Here is a 16,069-nt window from a genome sequence, read left to right as displayed (position 1 = left end):
ATTAAAAAATAAAGTCAAGCGTTCTCGCTGATCTATTCTTAAAATGAATAGCTATTGTGTTGGCGAACACTTAAAGCTTTTTTACATATGCTTTTATTTTTTCACAATGGTAGTTTTACCTATATAATAATATTACATTCAATTACTTACTTTTTTAAGTATTCTTACAACCGATTATAAATAAATAAATTTAATAGAAAAATGTAAAACCTTTTATTGTGTTATTATTGCCTTTAATTAAAAATAAAATAACATACAGGTTCTTTTATGTATAAAACTCTTGAACATAAAAGATATAAGACAAATATACACAGTAGCAAATATTGTGCAATATGCAGACATCAAATAGACGATTTCTAGCAATTTTATTAAAAGAAAAAAGAAATTAAGAAGGTAAGAGAAATTAAAAATGATTTAAGTTCATCTAAAATTTCAGTTACAGTTATTTCATCAACTTAAACATCTATCAGTTACAGTCATTTCATCAAGTTAAAATCTTTCATTGCATTTATTTCTGAAACAAAGGTGAAGAGCAGGGGAAAAAAGAAAGAAAAGAAGAAAAGGGGAAAATGCATTTTTCACTAAACCATTTACTAATATTGTTGTAAGTAATTTTACTTGGCCTTCAAATGAACATTCAACATCTGAGTTCGCGTTACTTCTTCTGTTATCGCTTATGTTATTTCGAAAATGTTAATTTGGAATTATTATTTTACTGTATAAGCACTGTACTGGATCTTTTAACAGCGCTGCGAATATTTTTAATATAATATTAATATTTCAAGTATTAAAATATTTTTAGTACGACGTTAAAGTTTGAAGTCCTGAAATTATATTTTAGCACATTATTGATGTTTCTAGTAATATTAGTAGATCAATTACAGACTTCTTTTGCGATTGTTATGTATTTAACAATGACATTAATGAAGATACGATGATAACTAGATGTAAGTCATCATCACGGTGAATTAGCCCTTAATAATTTTACGATTAAATTAAAATTATTGCCTGACAGCCTTTGATGTCTTTGATTAAACAGCCTTTGATGGAGAGATTTTGGCTATATGCGTAGCTCTGAAACAATTGGTAATTCACTATAATAAATTTCGAAAGGCCGTCATTCTCTGTCTCTCCCAACTGCAGAGCTGCTATTCAATGAAAAGAACTTTTTTCTTCAGTGGATCTCGGGTCACTGTGAACTACTCTGGATATCATAAGAAAAGCTCTAGCCAGTTAATCTGCAGCTGTCTGTTGCCGTAGAAACGAGCCTTGACCCAATTTCCGTAGGGTTATCTTGAAGATTTACTTTTCAGTTTGCCATCGTGGCGTATTTAAAGATGAATTCTTACAACTTAGACGAATTCTTACAACAACATTCTTACAACTCCTGGTTCTTCCCTATTTGAAATATAGTAGCCCCGATGCTATAGCGACTGCCACCCGCCAGACACTGTAGCGGGGCTGTTTTTCTCGTAGACAGACAGTAAGTGACAATGGACAGGCTGACGCGCTGACGAAGAAAGGTGCTGGCGTATTAGAACTCACACTTGCCAATGTTCCATTTGAACGATAAAACTTCTTATCAACAATTATTTTTTCTTCTTGACATTATGAGAAATTGAAGGCCCAAACTGTTTCCAAAAGTTGGAGCTTTTCGGAGGTAATAAATATACCTGACTGGCCATGCTATGAGGCGGCTGAAATTTTTAGACTCTTCATTCAGCAGGACTGTTTGGCTGGACACCTCTTTAAAAGTGGCGTTTTTCTGAATACTTTCTGAATACCTTTGCGATGACAACGTCATTACGGATGGCCATCATATTTCTTACTGCCAAGTTCTTCGTGGATCTACCTTGGTCAAGTGATACTGGGAGGCAAGAAGTCGAATGAGACAATATCTTTCTTTTTTTGTATTTCATTCTTTTTTTTTTTTTTTTTTTTTTTTGGGTGTGTGTGTGTGTGTGTGTGTGTTTATTTGTGATCTCATTTTATCAAGTTCTTTGTCATTGAAAATAAAAAAGAATTTAAATTAATGAAGGAAAAATTCTTTATATTCCCGAAGAATGCACAATAATGATTTTTGCACACTTAAAGATTCAAAATTTTATTCGTTATTTCTAATCTTTTTTAACAAGAATTTTATTTTCACATTTATTTGAATATATTCCGTTTAATTACCTATATTTCAGCAAAGTCTTTTTGCATTAGCTATAATTAGGAACTTTCTGAATATTTGAATTTACAACCATTTTATCATTAATAGTGTCATTTCGCCTCATCTCATGCGTCCAGAATTCTTTTTAATAACATTATTATGCGAAGAAGTTGAAACATTTTCTAATTCTGTGTAATGATTATGTCTTTGACTACTGCCTTGAATAAATTGGGGCATATAATAATATGATATAATATATAATAATAAATAAATGACATAAATAAAATATAACAAAATCACTTCGAACTGATTGCAGTTTCAGATACTTTAAAACTAAATCTTCCTTTTTTTCGTCTTCGATTACAAAGAAAGGTGCATAATTTCGATCGCTCGAATTTCGAAAATTCGGTATTTTCGATGCATCGAATTGAATATTCCTTTCTATCAAACTAATAATAATAATTAATCAAAGTAAAAATGTATGCTAATTGTTTTCCAGATAAGTAGAATTTTTTGCACTTAATTAGTAAAAATATTCGTTTCATCGAACTTTTTTGAATGATCCTGAAATTATTCTCTTTTCTACTTCGATAAGCAGAGGTCCAAAATTGTTCCTAAATGATGGATGTCATGGCTCAAAAGCTGATTTATAGAACATTGAAATGCAAAGTAATCAGCATTCCCGTGTTTGCTGAGCCATTTAGGTAATCCTATAAGCAACTTTTCTTTCCTTCTTATGGCCATTTAAAATGTGTAGTATATAAAATAATTGTAATTTATTTCCGAAATTTAATCTATGTATTTATTCAGAATAGTGCAAAACTCCGATGTTTGAGGAACGTTTTCTGGAAGAAGGGAATATAGTATAGCTAGCGAAGTCGATGAACTTAAATTAATGTTTGAAATGTTTCTTTTCATATTTTGAATCTTCCAGGAAAAGCCACTGGGTGAAGACAGCAACCTCTTAGGATCCTCCAAGCATTAAAATCTTCTTTCTCGGAAGATGTCATGAAATATGATCAATAACATCATTATGCTCCATTGTGAGACATGTCCTCCGTCACTTCATTAGCTCGACATTCTAGAAATAAGAGAATTTATTTGAATTCATTTGCATATCGCAAAATATATACCTATTAATTATTTTGTCATGCTACTATCTCTTGTCTCAAAATACTGTCGCATATATAAGCAAACTTTCTTCACAATAAAAACAAATGTATTTCTGGATATCCCATTTTTCATGTTTGTAACCTCAGTTTTAAACACAGTGTATATAATTTAGGTTAAAATAACCCTTAGAATAATGATTATTGGAAAGTCCAAACAACAAGAATTAGCGTAACATTTTTAAATTTTGCAGGACTAGTTTCGATACTTTAACTATAGAACCACCTTCCTCAGCTGCCTAAGTGCAAATGGAGTCAGACAAAATTTACAAATATTACACTGATTTTTGTTGTTTGACTTCTCCAATAACCAGTGTATGTACTCATCAACTGAATATAAGCTATATCCATAGCAGGTCCAGTGCCAGATCAGGCATAGTTTGTTCGGTTGCCCGTCTTGACTGAATTAAAGAACGGCAAAATTAAGAAGCATTGAGCTGAAAGACTTCAGAGCGACAAATATCTGGCCCAGAAATCCCAGAGAAGGCACTGTTGTAACTGTCCGTCCCTCCATAGGAGGTGAAGGTGGCCCACCTATTAGGTGCCTCCATAATAAAATGACCACCACTTTTGTGCTTAGTAGAGGCCAAGCCGAAGTCGGCTAAGGGCCCGCCATTGGTTTAAACAAAAAAAGAATATTAGCTCTGTCTTGGAGATATTGACCTAAGCTTGAACGAAAGTGTCATGCTGCAACACTCAGACAATTGCAAATGTGGGGAAAAGGGAGACCCAGAGCACTATATTTTCAAGTGCCAGCTCACAAAAGAGCTACACTACAAAGAAAGGTCACAAATTACGCCTGAGTACATGAAACGCTTACTAATGATCCCTCCATTACAACAAAAGATTTCTTTGATTATGAAGAAACTTTTCTCATATAAAAGAGAAGACATGTATCAAGATACTATCACGTCTGTATAAATACCACTTATTTCATAACTTACAAAAATAATGCAAGATTTCAGAAATATTGCAAATGACTGAAACAGGCTAAATATGGTATGAACTGTTTTTACAAACTAATTAAGAATATGTACTGTACTAGGAGATGGAAAAAAACTTGCAATAATTAAATCATTAATTATAATATTTTAATATAATTTGACGTAATTAGATATATTAATGTAAATGTAAGTATTGTGTAATTTACTAATATATATATATTAGATGTAATTATGATAGATTAATTTACAAAAATAATGTAAGACTCCAGTAATGATGCAATTGTCTGTAACATGATAAAAATGAAAGGAGATGTATTAACAAGATATTTGCCTTAGGAATACGACAATGTACTAGGAGATGCACAAAATATTCTTCACTAATTATTTCGTTAAAAAGATGATTTAGGTAATTCGATGTAATTAGATATACTAATGTAAATGTATTGTTTGTATGATGTACGATGTACAATGAATGTTTGTATGATGTATGTTCGAAGTAATTATGTTATATATTATATATATCTGTTATATTTCAATTTTTGTTCAGAATTTCATTGTAATAATTGTATACCATGTTATTGTAATCGTATATTCATTGCGAAGTCTAGAATTAATGTAAAAGTATCTCTGTAAAATGTCTTGTTAGCCTGGCCTGTGATGCGCGCCAATCGAACGCCCAGCGGGTACAGTAGCGCAGCGGAGCAATACCTGTAAAAGTCACTGACGAAGTTCTTGTGCTCCGTCCATTTTTCCCTGAACCTGTCCCTGTCATACTCCAACTGATTAAACAGTTAATCCTCCGTTTAAAAGCTGCAATTGACAAGTATGAGCAATGCATAATACATACATATATAACGTAAGCATACCATAAAAAAAATGAACCCCCAACAAAAGCTGATCGACTGCTATTGAACTCTAAAGAGGGGTTTATCAGAGAAAAAATGGCAATTAAAATCAAATAAAATTCCATTTAATTGATTTTAATTATTTATTTACTGTATCGATTTATTACTTATTGTAATGGATTGGAATATTTGAATATGAATTAGCTGAATATTTAAGAAAAATATTATGACTGCGAGAATAGGAAAAAAACATTTTTTGAATATCTGCTTTCTTATAGAATGCAGATGAATTCCTTTTTACTCAACGAAAATCAAAATTTAGTAGCTAATTAATCTGTCCTGTATCGACCACTTTAGTTCAGTGATTCGTATTAATGTGCGCTTTTTTTAAAAAAAAAAATTTAAATGCTTCAAGAATAATTAATTAGAAAAAGGCATAATTGTCTTTTTACCCTTAAATTCTTCAATAAAAAAACTGCATTTTCAGCTATAACCAAGTGAAATAATTTTCTAAATATAATTCAAAGCATGAAAAATAAGGTACATAAACAGCTTGGACATGGAACTAGCACTAAGATTCTCTTTAAGAAATATGGTGAAGCTTAACAAAAAGTCTACGAAGTGAAGTAATTCCGTAGAATATTTTCTAACTCTTTATGATTAAATTACACTCAATTATACTTTATAAACGACATGCAAATACCATTTAATGTATATGTGTGGATGTGTGTGTGTGTGTGTGTGTGTGGCTCACTAGCGGCTGAGCTGTAAAGTCGTTGAACTCTGGCAGGTCGATCCGGGGTTCGAATCCGGATCGACGGGGATGGCTGTATTGGCGTTTTCGAGGTTTTCCCCACGTGTAACGTGCATAAGAGTCAGTTTTGCTTAGAAAGTTCTCCACGAGGCACCCTTACCCTTAGGCAAATAACCGTCGAATGCTTTGCTATAATCAAACAAACCAGACCAAACAATAGATATATAAATAAGTAGCTTAAAAACTGCTATATTTTATGTATACTCATTAAGTAGTATTTCAATATATATAATGATTAAAAGAAAGGAAAAGTCGGATCCTATCTGATTGTATATAATGTAATCCCTATGAAGGCCCTAACAATTCTTTCTCGCTTAAAGTCGTAACCCAAAAAGTGAACAAATTAAACTTCAGATACGTATACAATACTGAATCTAATACAAAAAATACAAAATATAAAAATAAATTATATATGTACGAAACCTAACTAACTATTTATATTGATATTACGTAAATATACGTATGGTAATGAACATTGTATAATAAAGATATTTTATACCTTATTCTATATTTGGTTCCATTTATATATACCTATACATAGATATATATAATTTAAGGATTCCGTTTAAGGATTACAGTAGTAGTTAATACTACTACATATAAAACACAAAAGTGCATCAATAATGTATTTTTCAGTATTATTTAACTTCATTCTTAGGAATTTTCTGCAGTCTAGTTTGCGTTATTTTATTCATAAATCTCAAATAAAAACAATTATTGTTTATATGCCATTAGAAAATTAACCAAAAAGCAGCGACCACAATGTAATTGAGAAACAGTCCTTAGCCGTGAAAAGGTTGAAAGCCATTCGTTTATGACTATTATCTCACATACTCAGCTACTTCGCATACATGGAACATAGCATTCGAAATGAAAAACTCAATATTTACTACAAATTCATTCGTGTAACAAATATCTGTCTTTCTACACCTATGGCTTTAAAAAAAGATGTTATTTATCTTACAGTTTATCGTTAAGTAATACATTTTCATTGTACAAAATTGCATTCATTCGAAGAATTCAATTTGTATTTTCCTGTGTATAAAACTGAAAGTAGAGAAGTTAGATGTTTAAACCATGGAGGTAGGAAAGGGAGGAGGGGCCATTCCGCGCTAGAAGTGAAGCACTGCTTTGAAGCTAGGGTCACCAGACGGGGTGTTATTTGTTTACATTCAGAAGCTCGCTTGACAAGATTCTGATAGTATTTCGACACACGACAGTTCCATAGAAATCGAAAAAGGGACACTCTCGCATGAAAGAAACATTCATAGTGTGATCGATAATAGCAATTTGTATAGTTTAGTGACATTTACGCAAAAATCACATCTTGGTTATTTTTCGATAACTAACAAGAGCGATTTTGATTATGAATTTGTTTTATAAAATTCTAAGCTGTTGCACTGCAAAAATATAGATTTTAAGAAAATTGCTAAAAGAGATCTGCCAAAATTTATTTTCTAGAAGATTTGAAAAGTTTGAAACTTGATGGCTAAAGGTAAATATAAAATTATGTATGTTAAAATATTTGTAATTAGGCACATAGGTCAGATTAAGTTTTTATTAAATAGAGTAACGCATGCAAGGGCTATCTGCCTAAAGAGAGAGATGCCATCGTGGAGGAATTTTGAAGAAAAACTGACCTTTGAGTGGGTATTAAAAATAATACTTATAATTTTCATTCAAATTATATTCATATATACTTTTTATGTAAAACTTTCGGGTGTATGCTAAATTAGTGTAAATTACTTTACACGAAAAAAATAGTGAATGCACAGAAATTAAAGATTTGCACATGCCGGAAATGATAAATAGGAAATATGTATGGGTATTTATGCATGTGCTTGCAAAAAGCATGTATCTGCCTTTGAAAAAATACTTAAATATTCATTAAGTTACTTATAAATGCATTTGAAATGAAGAATTTATTCACTTATAAACAACTGTGAAAGTACTGTGAAGAAATCTAATGATTAAATGTATCTAATTTGTAATGATTATAAATGTTATCTAAATATATAATAGCCTTAATATTGAATTGGAAACATAAATTGAAATCCTGTTGACAAATACGTTATAAAACTATTTAAGCAAGAAGTGTTCGTATTGGAAAGCAATCTCTTAAAAGGTATTGTAAAGCAAATGCTATGAGATGCGCACTTAAGAACGTAATAAAGAGTTTTGGAATATGTATTGTTGAAATGAAGGGTAAAAAAAAATCTGATAAGTATAATTAACAGAATTATTCCCCTTACATTTTATAATAACTCAGTTACAAGTTTTAAATAATACCTAAAAAAAAAAACTTATTTTATTCCCTTTCAGAAATGTTCAGAGAAAGTCAAATACTATTTAATACCTATTTAATTATTAGGAATTAGCGAAATACTTATTTAAAGTATTTCGCTAATTCCTAATAATTCTCTAATTTAAAATGAACCGAATAGAGCATTAATTACAAATTGACTTACATTTTTCGATTTAAAAGAAGCCAAAAAATCATGTCATATTTAAGAAAGTATTTTAGGAAGAAGCTCTATAAATAGAAAAGAAATAATGCATAATTTTAATATTAATAATACAATAAACTTTGATCTTAATTTTTGTACCTTAACCGAATAAAATCGAATCACCTTAATTTTTTTTTCTAATGTAATTAAGAAAACTTGTGAAAATATTTCATTCAAATTAAACCATTCTGAGAAAACTGTCCTGTGAAAAGTATAGCATTTAATTCCTTTCAGAATGAAATGTTGTTTAAAAATATGTTGCTTTCACATACTTAGGACTCTGAAGTGTTGTAGAAAAAGAAAATATATACATTTATATGTATATTTGCGACGTAATTACAAAATATTTACACCCGAACGCGTCAAATCCCATAGAACTCAATGGTAAATGACCCAATGTTTTGGTCACCACGAAGGATCGCCGGTGCTTCAGAGCAGGGTACGGAGAAACTTGTTTAGGGCGTCTCCATCTTACTTCCTACCTCCATGGTTTAAACAACCCCCGCATTTTCTCAAGATCCCTAGCGAGATTGTCCGCTCCTTGTCAGCTCTCCCCCTGAAAAAAGGGATTGTAAATTTATGACCTGACCGCAAATGAGGGTATTTCGGCTACGAAATGGCTACGCATTATTTCCCTCTTCTTATCAGTTTGGCTACATTTTGGCAAAAACCGCAGTTTTCGTCTCAAGCCAATAAAGTTGAAAATTAAATAGAGGCCATCTCTTTCTCAATCTGTCTCATAATTTTAATGCTAATTTTTTTAGTACTGACTTTTGCTATGATTAAAACGTCAGCGATTTTGCACGCTCTTTAAGCATATTTAATATATTTTAAGCATATTTAACATATTTAATGTTTTTTATTCATAACAAATAAGAATAGATTAATATTTTAGATTTAATGCTCTTCTAGAAAATAGGTAAAACCGCTTTTATCGTTTACTTCTTTTTCATACTTATGAATAATAAGATTTTATTTTAACATTTTTTGTGGATTGCATAAACCCTTAAGAACTGTTAACTCTTTCAAAGTGCTTCTATTATGTAGGCAATTTTGTCTGATTTATCAGGAGATGAATAAGAGACAATTTTATGCATAATAGGTTTTGTGATTTTCATTCATTCAGTGATTGCTTTCAGTGATTTTCATTGATTGTAAATTAAATAAAATCAATTTATCTTTAGGCCCTCTTTTAGGATGAGATCTGCCAAAAAGTATTTAAATATCAGTAAAGCTCATGTTACTTCTAAATTGAATCAAAACATCAGTTACATTTTATAAAATTTCGGCCAGTTTTATTTGCTGAAATTCTTATACTCCTCAAGAGATAAAGGGAATTCAAACAAGTTGATAAAAAATATTTTTAAAAAAGGTTGTTATTTTGTCTGTAATGAGGTGTATGTCAACTTACTATTAAATGTATGAAAATTAGGATTGGATTACGAAAAAGCACGTGAACGCTATCTGCTTAAGGGGATGGATGCTTTCGTGTAAACCTTTTTAAGAGAAAATGGCTCTCATTTACGTTCCTGGTGGAAAACTCCACGTGTAATCAACCCGCTCTTCGGTATTGATTGGATTAATTTTGTTTGTTAATACTGAATTACATCAAAGCACACGACAATTACCTGTATAAGGGGAGTTATGCCTTCACGGAGACTTTCTAAGAGAAGCTGGCTTGCATTTACGTTACACAAAAACCGTGAATCCAACTATTTAGCCGGGATTCAAACCCAAGCGAGCTACAAGTGTTCAGCCACCTTTACCGCTCTACTGAAGAGCCGGTAAAAATATTGATAAAGGAAAAGTATTGATATAACCGGTTTAATTTACTAACCTACAGTGTCTCACAAAAGTGATGGGACACTTGTGCTTTACAAAAGGAAACTGTAATAAAATAAATTAAAAAAAACATGTAAAAATTTTTTGTGGGTGTGTTTCATACTTAAATTTAGTAACAATTATTACATAACATACATTTTCTCAAAATATTAATTTAATAAAAATGCAATTGTTTAGAACGGAGCAAAAATGGCTCACATAAGTGATGGGACACCATTAGATACTACTACGTACTACAATAAAAATATTTTTGGGTTTTTTTATTTTCACTCAAAAGCAATTGGCAATAATTTATAAAATCGTCTGCAGTATTTCTCTCCAGTTTGTTTTGGAATTTTTGTGTTTTTTTAGCGCTGTGCAGCCATGAATGTTAAACGAAAAGAAACTTTGCCTGAAATTCGAAAATTAGTTATTAATTTGCGTATTGAACGTGGAAAATCTATTAGAGAAACTCCTGAAACAGTTAACTCGAGTCATTCAACAGTTTACAATATCATTAAACGATATAAAAAGAATCATATGATTCAGGATAAAAAAAGACCTGGCCGACCATCAAAGCTATCGAATGGAATAAAGCGAATTATTGTTCGAAATATTTAAAAAAATTCAAGAATGAGTGCTCCTAAAGTTGCTGCTGATTTACGAGAATTATATGGAGTAATTGTTAATCCTGAGACTAATAGAAGAGTAATTCCATCTACTGGATATCACGGTAGAGCAGCCAGGAAAAAATTCTTCGTAAGTGAAACGAAAGAAAACTCAGACTGGCTTTCGCAAAATCCAACATAAATAAGAATTCTGATTACTGGAATAAAGTTATATCTACTGATGAGAGTAAATTGACTATATTTGATTCTGACGGTAGAATCTTGGTGTGGAGAAAACCCTGGGAAGAATTTCGCAAACAGAACTTCGTGCCAACAGTAAACCATGCTGGAGGAGGAATTATGGTTTGGAGGTGTATGTCGTCCGCTGGAGTTGGTAATCTTGTTTTTATTGACAGTATAATGGATAATTACAAGTATATTGGCATTTTAAATCAAAATTTGAAATCTTCAGCACGAAAATTGAATCTTCATAACGATTTTAAATTCTACCAGGACAATGACCCCAAGCACACTGCTTTGAACGTTAGACCCTGGCTGCTGTATAACTGTCCTGAAATAATAAAAACACTACCACAATCTCCAGACTTAAATCCCATACAGAATATTTGGCAAGAATTGGAATCACGAATTCGCAAACATACCATTTTTTCAAAACAACAATTAAAATCGGTGCTGCAAGAAGAATGGGGTAAAAGCACTCCAGAAATCACAAAAATATAGTCAAATCCATCCCAAGAAGATTAAATCATGTTTTTAAAGTGAAAGGAAATCCAACAAAATATTAAAACCTTTTAAAAAGTAAAATTTTTGGATAAATATTTGATGGAAAATTAAGTGTCCCATCACTTATTTGAGCCATTTTTTGCTCCGTTCTAAACAACTGTATTTTTATTAAATTAATATTTTAATATTTTGAGAAAATGCATGTGATGAAATAATTGTTACTAAATTTAAGTATGAAACACACCCACAAAAAATTTTTACATGTTTTTTTAACTTATTTTACCATAGTTTCCTTTTGCAAAGCACAAGTGTCCCATCACTTTTGTGAGACACTGTATATTTCTCAATCGACAGTACATAAATTACGCATATGAGGGGGATTATTTGTGAATAAATAAACTGTATTGCACTTTTCTCCACTATTTCATATTACGATGGAATTATTGCATTTCAAAGTTATTTCTCGTGAATTAATTTTGCTCTTCATGATTTTTGATATTTTCAAAGCGAAAATTCCACACTTTAAATAAAAAAATACACGAGAAGATACTTTATGCAAAATTTGGCGTAAACGGTTTTCTTAATTTTGCTTTGAAAATATTCCAGGGTAATCGTTTTCATTACTGGAAGAAATATGAAAAACAGATTTACTACATTGTGTCAACAACCAGTATTTCCAGTATTATTCTTTTGAAAACGTGAAAGTTTACTCTTTCTAAAATAAATTAGAAAATATATTATGTGCAAATAGAATATTCGTTGAAAATGAAATAGACTTCAATTTTTGGATATAACGATGGTTTTAGACGAAATTTCTACCTATGAAAAGAAATTGACGTATAATTAATTCTTCATGAACATTTAAAACTGTTCTCAAAATTCTTTTGATGATTGCATGTATAGGTCACGGATTTTTTTCTCTGCTAACATAAACAAAAGCCAATTTCACAAAGAAAAATTCTCGTTAAAGATATACCTTTGCCTGATAGTCCAATGTAATATTTGTTAAAGTTAAATGATTAAACGCAACCAATGTATCTCGGATTTTGATTTTTATATTATAATAACAAAATTATCGAAAGAAGCAGATTTAAATGTCTGTCATTGTTATGTAAAGCTTTATTATTGCTGTAAGTTCATCTCAAAATCTAATTGTATTGAATCTCATTCTAATCATCTAATGGTAATAAATATTATTATTATTATTTCATTAAATTAGTCATTACCAGTATTTTATGAATGAAAATATGTTATTAAAAATCGCATTCCAGCCTGCAGACTTACAAATCTAGTCCGTATTTACTATATTTTGTTAAATTTTGTTCTCGCTTTCTAATTTCTAATACGAAAATACGCGAATATAAATGAAGAGTGAAAACAAAGTTAAAAAATTCACAAATTATTTACGAGATTGATTAGAAATAGTGAGTGAAATATAAAAATTGCATACATTTTGTTCTAAATAAAGTGTGCACTGGATATGCATCCAGTACTGCATATTTATTTATGCACTATTTATTTAGAACTTCATTTAAATGAAAACAAAATAATCATCCAAAAAATTGCAAATCTAGCAACCCCTTTACTATGGGACGTAAGCGTCCGACAAACATGTAAATTTTACTTCCTCCATGGAGGGGAACTAACGACTTTTCTCATTAGGAAAATGTCAAAGAGGGGGCAAAACTGTTTCGGATCGCGCCGGTCTGAAGGCTATATTATGAGAATTTCGGCCCGGTTTTAGAAGGTTAACAGAATGTTCATAATTTGTAATAAAATAAAATGTACAGCCTTAGAATAAATAAAATGTGCAACCTTAGAATATTCTATCATAATTATCAAACGACTGCAAATATACATACTTCCTTATAGAAAAACAAGCAACGAAGAATCTAAGAAAAATTTTATGAACATGATTGATTAACTAAATAGTCAGTTATACATGCATGAAAAGTTCATGGCCAAGCGTTGGCTATATCCATAAAGTGGATACGTGGCTTTATGGCATTGATCTATTACTCTATTGTATCTTTCAATTATAAAAATAGCAAGAAAATTATTACGGCTTACTCGTAGGAAAATCTTCTTTTATTTTTATATTTCCTCTTTTTAAAGTTTATTGACAAAGACTGGAGATCCTCGTAAAGTTTGCATTCCCTTCATGTTGCGCAATAAAGAAGATGGGTAGTAAGTAAATACATTTATATTTAAGTGTTTATTTCAGGAAATTTAAAATGATACATACGGAGCTACAGCTTCCTAAGAATTCATACAGTTTCATTTGATAATGATGTTAGATTGGGAGAAAAATCACTTAGAGAGAAATTTACGTTGAGACTCGAGGCTCGAGGGGAAAGGGGGAGCTCTACATGGCGAGGGGAACTCTACATGGCTCGAGGGGAAAGATAATCAAAATAAAATAGTCATCGAATTATGGAAGCTCTCATATTAAAATCTTATGACAAAGAGAACGGTTCAAAACATAAACAAAGTCGCACCACGAAACAAAATAACGAAAAAAAAAAAAAAACTGAAACCTTTCAGATTTTATATTGGACCTAAACGGTCCTTTTTTTTAAACCTTTTACATGTTATTTTTATTTATTAAATATCATGCTCTTCGCATTTCAACTATAAAATTCACAAAATATTTAAAAAGAAAACATATCTTTAAAATTTCCGATAGAGTATTAGAGGCTATCACACATACTTTTATATACGCAGTCCCGCGCTCTGGAGAGTAATTTTTTTTTTTTTTTTTTTTTTTCCCGGAGAGTGTTGCTGTTGTTCGCTTTAAAATCGTTGAGTTTGTTAATAAAAAAATCGTTAAAGATTTACAAAATATAAAAGAGCTCCAAATTTCCAAAGAAATTCCACATTTGTGCTTCCAGATGCCCATAATTGAGTGGAGGACTACGTTATTCAGAATTTGATATCTCTAGGTACCGTTGTTTTTTCACAGAGTGAGAAACATACACACTTTTACGCAGATTTTTCATTCTTTAATTTCTTTAAATATAATGCAGAGCTCTAATATTTGGTGGCAATAATTTGAAAAGTTAAAAGCCATTTTATAGTGGACGACGCAAAATGCCAAAGCGAAATTAATAGCCCTTCTGGGAAAATTGCCTTTTTGGGCTAAAGAAAAAGAAAGTGTATACATGGATGGAAGAAAAATTGCCTCAAAAATTTATACACATCTGATATGAACAGGAAAGTGGTGGAAAGCTCTCAATGATGATGAATCGCCCTTTTGCATTTAATCTTAATCTTATTGGTGGCTCCATTATCAGTCAGCATTCTTTAACTTTACCTGTGGCACTTCAAGATAAATAGCCTATAGAAAAATTCACAAGAAAGACAACGATATGTGACGCGATACGAAACGAGGACAACGTTTCTACGTTAGTCCTTTTTCGAAAAACGATAAATGTTCTCTTTTGTTTAAATCATGCATGTAAAATGTTTTATTTCTCTCATAAGCAAGGTCATTAAAACGAAGATATTTTGTTTCAGACGAAATAAGCTACCAGCTTTTATACGAAAATTATTGCCGACTGTCTGAATAAAAATCTGTGTGATTTCGTGCGTAAATGACATAATGTAGCTAGCATACCCTAAGCTAGAGTTGTCGAAAGGTTTGGAGGCATTGATAAATACAAGTACTGCAATGGAAAAATTCAGTCTTATAAAATGCGATTCATTTAAGGAAATACACTTCCGACTGTTATCATCAACTTCTAACCACGCATGAAAACAGCCACTGAATTCTTCATAAGACAGGTCCAAAAGGAATTTCATCAGTCTTCAAAAAATTTTAAGTTTGTCTCACTCCTTTTCTGAACGCTCTAGGCTAGCGTTTCTTTCATACTCGTGTTCAAAGAGGCGGCAAATCGAGCTAAAACAATTCAAGTACAAAGAATGGCATTTGAGGAAAATTCGGTTATAATCAAACTATGAGCGAAACCAGAAGTTGACTGATCTTTATAATGATTGAACAGACTTTTCATAGTCAAACTACATTTCTTTTAGTAGGAAATCATTTTTCAGAAAAGATGTGAAGAATGTATTCTTTCTTTCAAATATGAAAGAATCGAAACGTCATTCAGCTTTGTAAGGATTTAAAAGAAGATCATGACATTCTAATTTTCTGACACTTTTTATGAACTGAAGATGAAAAAGCTTGAAGCCACTGACTGGTCGTGAATTGCAGAAAAGTTTTTGATTTACCTACCCTGTCAAAAAGAAATATCTTAGTCATAAAATCAAATGTGCTAGCACAAATAAGGTGATTGCAACACACAAAACACTTAAAGAACCAGTATATCTTTACTTTCCTCCTTTGTCTCAGCTGACCTTACTGGAAAGTGAAAACCTACAAGGCATGCACATAGAAAGTACCCTCGGAAGCTTAAAAGGGTCGATGACCTTCAACAGAAAAACTTGTTTTTATTTTTTTAGA

General features: G+C 31.1%; 1 long non-coding RNA gene across 1 annotated transcript in view; it reads right to left on the bottom strand.

The window, feature by feature from the left end:
* Positions 1 to 1,918: 1,918 nt before the first annotated feature.
* LOC146998378 (uncharacterized) overlaps positions 1,919 to 16,069 on the bottom strand; it is a 35,460-nt gene continuing 21,309 nt past the window's right edge. Inside the window, exon 2 of the long non-coding RNA XR_015039400.1 lies at positions 1,919 to 3,236. This is a non-coding gene — a long non-coding RNA (uncharacterized LOC146998378). The remainder of the gene's footprint in view (positions 3,237 to 16,069) is intronic.

Source organism: Stegodyphus dumicola, chromosome 2 (assembly GCF_044657685.1).
Source record: "Stegodyphus dumicola isolate Sdum_Otavi_A_Nest chromosome 2, ASM4465768v1".
Classification (NCBI taxonomy): domain Eukaryota; kingdom Metazoa; phylum Arthropoda; class Arachnida; order Araneae; family Eresidae; genus Stegodyphus; species Stegodyphus dumicola.
Note: the sequence above shows the minus strand (reverse complement) of the source record. Positions and strands in the feature narration are given on the sequence as shown.